The 9,033-nt window shown below is 33.2% G+C and overlaps 1 non-coding gene across 1 annotated transcript; it reads left to right on the forward strand.

Annotated features, from left to right (window-relative positions):
• The first annotated feature begins 7,906 nt into the window (after window positions 1-7,906).
• Window positions 7,907-7,979, forward strand: Trnav-cac. Its single transcript has one exon. It is a non-coding gene; the product is annotated as a tRNA-Val (tRNA).
• The last annotated feature ends 1,054 nt before the right edge of the window (window positions 7,980-9,033 follow it).

Here is a 9,033-nt window from a genome sequence, read left to right on the forward strand (position 1 = left end):
TCCTCGCTTACTGTTCAGCCGAGCGCTGTAATCGCATCAGTGGCGCCACCTATTCGGCTGAATAAAACTCTGCTGAATAGCGCTTCACAGTGCAATCCCAAACTGCTGAAACCGGATTTAAATTCGAGAACATTCTGTCACGTTTTAAGGATTAAACTCTGCGGTATACCAAACTAATTTAACGTAATTACACAACTGACAAGAGTTTGTCGCTTCTGTGTGTGTTTTTAGGACTGTGGGTTTTTATGTATGTTAATTCCGTTGCGACATATTGTAGCCAAAACGACGGTATCAATTTTTTCTCGTGTGATAGGGGTGTAGACATTTGGTTTCTTACTTCTTTCTTAGGTACTACTAGTCGAGTTTGAAACGCCAGCTTTTCGACCCTTATTTGCTGGAGACGTTTGCGCGACTTATGATACTGGTTAAAGTGTTTCTAGGGATATAATATTTGAATTGTCCGCTCTATACGTAATTCATTTGACACTCTTCAAATGTAAATTAAAAATCTATCAGTTGTCGAAATGAAGACTTAAATCATTGTCAAAACTTGATCGTTGAAGTAAAAGTTCATTGAATTTGATTCAATCGTTTCGATGAACGGACGTTATCGGATTTGACTTATGGAAACATTTTCCTTTGTGACTCTGTTCTTTAACAAACAATATTGAACCTTAAGTCTATTACAAAATAAGTCTTATTACTGTTTTTCTTATCCCACGCGACTTTCACGTCGTATAGGATTAAGACATCAATTTGCTTATCTCAAATACGACAATTTACTCATCGGAAATTATAGATTTGCACAATTTTTTTTAAAATCGGTGATTAGTAGTAACTTAGTTAAACTGGTTATTACATCTCATATTATTTACAGTCTAATTCTATATGTTTTCACTGTCAAAACATGTATAAAAAAAAGTTGTAAAAGAACAGAGACAAAGAATTAAACATAAAAAATTTAAACATGCTAAAGCTCTTTAGGGAACCTTCGTCTTATCATATTCAAAAGGCCCTATTTCCTTTTCTAAGTTATTCAACAAATAATACTATAATGGAAATTTGTAAGGTTTAATTAAGGCTATAAACACATGCCTCCCCAAAGGCAAATTGACCTTACTGTGAAATATTTATTGCGGGGATAAATTAATGTTGAAAGGGTCAACGCAGGCGGTAATAACACTTTATTCATTTTACTGAATAAACCGAACAAGAGGAAACTCATAAATAAATAAATGAGCCAGTATAAAAATGGCCTTTAAAAACTTGGCAAGAAAGTAAGGAATATTATAAAAGAAAACTTTATTTTTACTTAACTTTAAGACTACGAAAAGTATTTCCTGGAAATCTTTTAAATTATTAATCCTGACTTTCTGAGACCAAAAACCGAGTTTAAAACATTATTGTTATCTCTATTTTGTCAAAGAAAATGACAGTTATGACGATATGTTTTACATAGAGATTTTGGTTCTTAAAAACCAACTGCAAATAACACTATTCACTTGCATAATGTTTAGATGTGCAAGTTTTCCTAAAGCTCTAATGACAGAACTTTCTTAAAGTTACATTATTTCGTATACTACGAAGATATTTCACTGTCATAACTAATGTATAAAAATAATATTGCTGTCTTTTTTATTCGCTTGGAAAATAGAGATCACAAGGTGTTCTTATTCATGTGATAAAACAGTTGAAATTTAAAAAAAAAAACTTAAAGAAAAATTAAATGCATATTTCGTGGTTTTTTTTTTTTACTTCTTTCTTTTATGTCTTAAGTTATTTAACTTATGATTCTAGCTATGTTAAAAATCGTTTAAATATTAAAAATAATTTTTCATTACATTTGTGAAGTCAAACTCGATCCGCAGCGGAAATTACGCGATCAGACGCCTGCAAACAGCGATGTCTTAACTTAAAATTTTTAATATCCTGACACATGAAAGAAAATATTACTTTGAAAAAGTAAACAAAAATCTAAAGCCAGTTTTAAAAGAATTAAACAATTATACTTTTTAAAAATCATAAAACTTTCCCGGCGAAGCCAAAACCAAACATCATGATCGGCGCACCAGTTTTAATCCACCATATCGATTTATCTTCCGTCATTTCAGTCGTCACTTTCTTCTTCAGTAAAACTGCTGTGAACTTAATAAATGATATTGTGATTCTGTCAAAAAGACTTACAACATTACAACAATTTTGTTGTTATTAAAAATGTTAGTATTTAGTTTGATATTTTCTTAGATATTTCAGTTAACATAATCTTTAAATGACACTACAGCTCAATAAATAATAATCATCATCATTCATCATCATTATCAGCCTGAGTTTGTCCACTGCTGGACGTAGGCCTCCCCCATCGATTGCCTCAATGCCCAGTCCTGTGCCAAACCTGCCCCACCGTTACCCTGGCCGCTACCGTAACCAGGAACAGTGGGGCCGCCGGGTACTAGGGGCCATGGTCGTGTAGCCATCATTGGGGGGGGGGTTTGTACCATAATCGCCACGCTTGGCAGGCGGGTTGGCGATCGCAGTAGTTCCACCGTAACCTAGGGACGCTGCTGCCCGTCCTCCGTTCGGTGGTCTGGACGCAGTTTAACGTAGATACCCGGGTCGAAATAATAATTATGACGGTGTATTTTACAAAACACGTATGATTCGGAATGAGGTTATTGTGCGAAAATTGGCAGAGATCGCATCTGTTTGAGGTCTGGAACTTTGCCAATGTTAGAATATTACAACCTTTTTGGTTATGTATTGATTTCTATTTCCCTAACTGTGAAACTACATTGTCGTGTCCCTTGTATACCACATATATTGTTGTCTCAGATATTTCAAAGATAATGTAAGGGATGACAATAGGTATCAGTACAAGTTCGAAAATCGAAACCCACAGTAATATTATTTACAGTAATTTATTCAAACAACAGAAGAAAATAAGCGTAATGAGATAATTTAATGAAATTATCAAATGTAACGAAATTTCTCCCTACCGATATGAAATACCACATGAGGACAGGGAGGTAGAGCAGTATCTACTTATCGGACAAATGAGTGTGCGTTCAAAAATAGCAATACTGCATTATCTACTCTTCTGCTTCACTGAGCTACCCTCGTGTGAAACACAGTAAAGCAATCTCTGTCTCTGTTATTACCAATGTTTGATTAGGGTTGCCGCATCTTCGAATTTGATTCGAATTCATAAAATATGTTTTAGTTACAGGTTTCACATCATCTTTAAGTCAGAATGGTGTGGAACAAGTTAATGAATATTATTTTTCATTGCGATTTATTAATCAGCGGTGTTCTTTCTTTAACCTGTTCCAAGGAGTCAAGGGTTGCCTATGCCGTCATTTAATTTTTCGCCAGTGTTTGGATCTTTGTTCATGAAATGTTGGCAACCCTATATTCCGACAGAGCTTCAAGATAAGGATTATCTTTACGCGTGACAAGAGGCCATTGTGTTGCCCTGGTATCCGACATCCAACAAAGCGCCTGTCAGATAAATATACACACGCCTTGTGAATGACATCGAATTAAAAATGACTCTTACAATTTACAATTCAATTAATGAAACTCTTTTTTTAGTCTAGTTTTTTTATCTCACGGTAACAGTTCAACAACTTGCTATTTTTCTACATTGAATGGGTGCACACCTCACAATACTAATCAAAATTATCTTTTATTTGAATTTTAGAAAATAACATAATTAAACCATTTGACTTTGTTAAATTTTTAAGATTTATTTGCATCTCGACTCTAGTAATATATCAACATATCTAGTAATATTATAAACTAACGATTTTTACAAATATACAATAGAGTATATTTTAAATCTTTTCCACATCCCTGACTTCAGCGCCTGTCACATTTGCAAACGCGAAAGCACATTCAATGTTGTATAACTCGGCACCGTAAAATCTAAAAGAAAATACATAAAATAAAATCAAACAATACCCACTGCGAATGCCAAAACACTCTGTATAGCTAATGCAAGCTACACACGTTAGGTTTTGCATGATGGTTTTAACAGTGCAGACATAACACAGAGTTTTCTAGTACATGTTATGTATGTTATAAACATACATGTACATACATGTATGTTTATCTGCAAGTTATGTATATGTATGTTGCAGGCCAGAAATGTTTTTAAATTATGTGCATATTCTACAGACAAAAATTAACGTCTTTATCATGAAACTATACAGTAACTAGCTGTCGACCGCGATTCCGTCCACGCGATATTAAAAATAAAAATAAGATTCATAAGTAGCCTATGTCCTTCCAGACTATGATCTACATCTGTGCGAAATTTCATCAAGATCCATTCAGCCGTTCAGTAGATACCTTCTAACAAACATCCATCCATCTAAATATTCGCATTAGTGATATTAATAAGCCGTAAGATGTGTTATAAAATTATTTTGCATTTATGTTAGCAAGTTCATGCAAAAACTCATTGTGTGGTATCACAGTTTTGTTACTTATACCCTAGAGTTTGCCTGTAGGTTATGTGTGTTGCATGCATTATAATTTCTATAGCTCGCCTAGCTTGCCTTTCATAGTGCAAGCTCTTTCAGTATTCGCATAATTATTCTAAAATTTCTCGCCTTTGAAGTGTTCCAGCGTTCTACTTATTCGGCAAAGAAACGGATATTATTGCACTCGCTTATTTTAAATAGTTTTATTAATCTCAATTCTTATTTTAGTTATTTTTAGTAATACAATATTTTCTAGTTAAATGTATTTTATTTCGTCCGATTTTGTTATTGAAATGCGTTACATAATCATAAAATTTTATATACGATTTTTTTATTAAAGTATGTAAAATCGAACTCTACATTAAAATATTATTTTATCTCAGCTTCGTCCAAAGTATCCATTGATTAGATGGAAAGTAACAATGTTATCCATTTAGTTCCCAGATGTTAAGACGCGAGCGACATCTGTCGATACGATTTGCAATTACATCGATCACTTGTACGTTCTGTGTTCATGTTTCGTGAAACATTAACTTCTATCTACTTTTGCCAACGCACGTTTTATTCACAACGATACTTCCTACATACAATTATATTAAACAAGATTTGATCAGTAAAAAAAACATCGTAAATCCATAATGGTAGTTTGACAGGAAGAATTATGTATTTTGAATCCTTTTCTTTTTTGAACATCAGTAAAAGGAATCGAATGACATTAATTCTCATTACAATGTCATTGAAACTGACAAGAAATGACATAACGTTACGAGACATGGGCCGGGATCGTGATTTAAATATTATTATAGATACGAGATCTGCCCATAGAAAAGATAAGCTATAGAATCCATAGATCAGAAACATGTTTTTTTATTATTTTTTCTTTTAAAGTACTATCTTTTAAACATCGTATGCTCTTTTCGTAAGCTGAAGACTGCACTTTTTAAAGCTTCAAACCATTTAACATAAAATCTTATTAATATGATAAAAGATTAAAGACTTATTGTTATTGGCGATCAAGTCCCAGTTGAACCAAAAAATCTCCCTGATAAATAAACGGCAGTATTATTTATCAGCATTTTGCAGTGATTTTTACTGTGTTTTTTTGTTGTAAGTGGAAATAATAAGTTTAGACCTAAGACTAAAGATCTCTATATTATTGCGGTGTGAAAATATCACATACAAAAACGAGTTATAACATAAGTAGAAGAGCATATCTCGGATTTTTTTAAGTTAGTTTTATTAGGTATCTATTTGTTTTAAATTAACATAAAATATTATACTTAATAATTAAAGTAACTAAATAAATTTGCAATTGAAAATTAAAGTCTCACGTAACCCTGTTACCCTCCTTCAAAAGAAAAGTGGGCGCCCTAGAAACCTCGCCCAGGGCGCTGGTACCGCTTAAATCAACACTTGTCTCTATTTAATCAAAGATAATGAAAGAGAGAGAGAGATGCAACACAGTGGAATTCTACGATAGCAAAAATTATTCCCAATAACTTCGCGCGGCCGCTAATTTAATTTTTATTTGGGGTTATACGGGTTTTGCGATAAATAATTTTATTATTAATTTATTTAAATCCAAAGATCAAATGTTACTAGCCCATATATTGTTGTTAACGTAAGGTTTCACTGTTAGGCAGTAATATTATACTAATATTATAAATGCGAAAGTTTGGATGTATGGATGTTTGTTAGAAGATATCCAGAACGGCTCACCTGAGTCGCGGACGTTAACTAGTATATACATATTGTCGTAAAAACTACTTACCTTACATATTATTTTAAATTCTGTATAGTATTTTAACCATTATATTAATCAAGTTGTTGTGAAGTTCAAAAAAAGTGTTTTTCCAAATCAACGTATTAACTTAAAATTTAGTAAGTAGTTGTAAAAAAATTCTGTATCGGAACAAGTACATATTTCGTTAATTAAAAATACTTCAGTACAATATATAATTCTTATTCAGGAAATAATAAGGAAATAACAAAATAATCTGAAATATAATAGCCAACTATTGTGGTTACGAGGGAGATAACTACAATACATCATAGCCGGCAACGCCCCCTGCCAACAAATAGCCGAAATCACTCATACTCGACCCCTAGAGTAACTCGTTAACGATGCAATTTAGGGTAATAGATAACATCAGGACTATACTATTTCTAAGGTTAAAATCTGCCTTTAATTACTTAACACATTCACTGCCACCCATTCGATTAGCAAATTACGTTTAAGGAAAAAATCAAAGTCACAGCGAACGTAAACTCTATATAAAACTTTATGAAAGTTAGGAAGAAAAAGATTTTTAGCATTTGTCAGCCATGTACTTAACTAAAAAAAGTGACATAGTTTGGGTAATTTGGAAAGGTATGCTTCTGTTTCAGCCATGCCAACATTATTCATAGTATTAAAGTTTACTTGAAAACAAGTAAATAAAAAATTACTTTTAAAGTAACTTTATCCTTTGAAAGTATCATAAAAAATAAATAAATTAAGCGGAACAGAATAACGTAAGCTACAATTCATAATTTGTTCCCCCATAGCAAAAAAGTTTTTCCATGGCAGGCGTATGCAAAATATTTTCAGACTCTTAACGTAAAACGTTGCATTAAATTTTCTAAACGACGGCTTAACATCGTGAATTTGAAACAGGGAAGTTTCTTTTCCGTCTTATCTGCACAGTTTAACGATGATTACCATATTTTTTCCTCAATTTGGCAAAATAAAGTTGATAAGATGGAAATAAAATTGTTCCAAATTGTATTTTACGGTATGCATCTTACAAAAACATTTTATCTACAAACAAATAACGCAATATGTTACTTTAAATTCAATCAATTTTACTATTTTTTATCGCTACTAGGATTTCAGTACCGTATTCGAAAATTTAGGCAACGACCTAAATGTCTTGAATAAATACATAGAAATTGTATGCATTATGCATTTTCTACAAACCGTGCGACCGATTGCGGAAAATCATCAAGAAATCAACAAATTCCGAAATACGAGTATTTTGAAGCAATAATCTTTTTATTTAAGAAATTAATAAATGTAACAAATAAACAAGTACACCTAAAAATAAAAAATAAACAAAGTGTAAACGATAAAAAAGTGATAGATCGACTGTTGCGTTTGACGTTCAATTAAACTGGAATCAAGCGCCATCTTGGAATTATGAATTTGTTTTAAAAAGAACAATTGAAGAGCGGCTTCTGTTTCTGATAAGAACAGAATTAATAAACATTTTAAAAGACGGCTATATAATTATTAGACTAATGGAATTTTAAATAAAATTCATTTAAAATTAACATTACCATTGTCTCAGAGTAATTTTGTTTTATTGAAGATTTTTTAAATATTGTTTTAATGGTTTTTGTCTTTTTTAACAAAGTCAAAAATTTTTATAGCAAGAGTATACTATGTTTCCGTAGTGTAGCGGTTATCACGTGTGCTTCACACGCACAAGGTCCCCGGTTCGATCCCGGGCGGAAACATGCCTTTTTTTGTCAAATAGCCAGACAGGGCGGCACGGGTAATATTTTATATCAATTTAGTTATTTAAAATTTTAAAGGTATAAAAAGGGAATGTATTAGAAACATTTTTTAATTTTTAAACGACATTAATTCGTAATCGTATACAGTGGTTGATCCCATAATATTAGGTCCTTACATATGAAATTGGCGTTTTTCGTACTGGCCACTTTAATCACGAATTTCTCCTCTTTGGTAAGGAATTCCAAATTCAAATTTGTACAGCTATAGACTCATGTATTTGTGGTTCGATGACCGTCATTCATTTGTTTTTTTTCTTCTGTTTTTTTCTGTTTGCGTCACTCATTATACAAAATGGAAAACTTAAAATATCGCATTATTTACGAGTACGAGTTCCGCCGTGGCACTAGTGCTGCGGAAACGACTCGAAGGGTGAATGATGTGTATGGCGGTCGTGTTGCAAAAGAAAACACAGTTCGTTTTTGGTTCCAACGTTTTCGTTCTGGAAATTTCGATCTGCAGAACAAGCCCCGTGGACGGCCCGAGACTCAAGTTGATAATGAAGAGTTGAAGGCTATTATGGAAGCGGATCCATCGCAAACCACGTCCGAGTTAGCTACAGGCTGCGATGTTAGTGATAAAACTCTTTTAATTCACTTAAAGCAAATTGGGAAGATTAAAAAGCTTGAAAGGTGGGTACCTCACGAATTGACTGAAGCAAACCGGCAAACGCGCGTCAACTGTTGCGTTACATTACTAAACCGGCACAATAATGAAGGTATTTTAAACCGAATCATTACCTGTGATGAAAAATAGGTTCTTTACGATAATCGGAAGCGCTCAGCGCAATGGTTGGATCCTGGCCAGCCAGCCAAATCCTGCCCCAAGCGAAAATTAACCCCAAAAAAGTTACTTGTAAGCGTTTGGTGGACTAGTGCCGGTATTGTTCATTACAGTTTTCTCAAATCTGGCCAGACTATTACGGCTGATGTCTATTGTCAGCAATTGCAAACCATGATGGAAAAGCTAGCGGCTAAACAACCTAGGCTGGTCAAT

The sequence above is a fragment of the Papilio machaon genome, chromosome 24 (assembly GCF_912999745.1).
Source record: "Papilio machaon chromosome 24, ilPapMach1.1, whole genome shotgun sequence".
NCBI lineage: Eukaryota > Metazoa > Arthropoda > Insecta > Lepidoptera > Papilionidae > Papilio > Papilio machaon.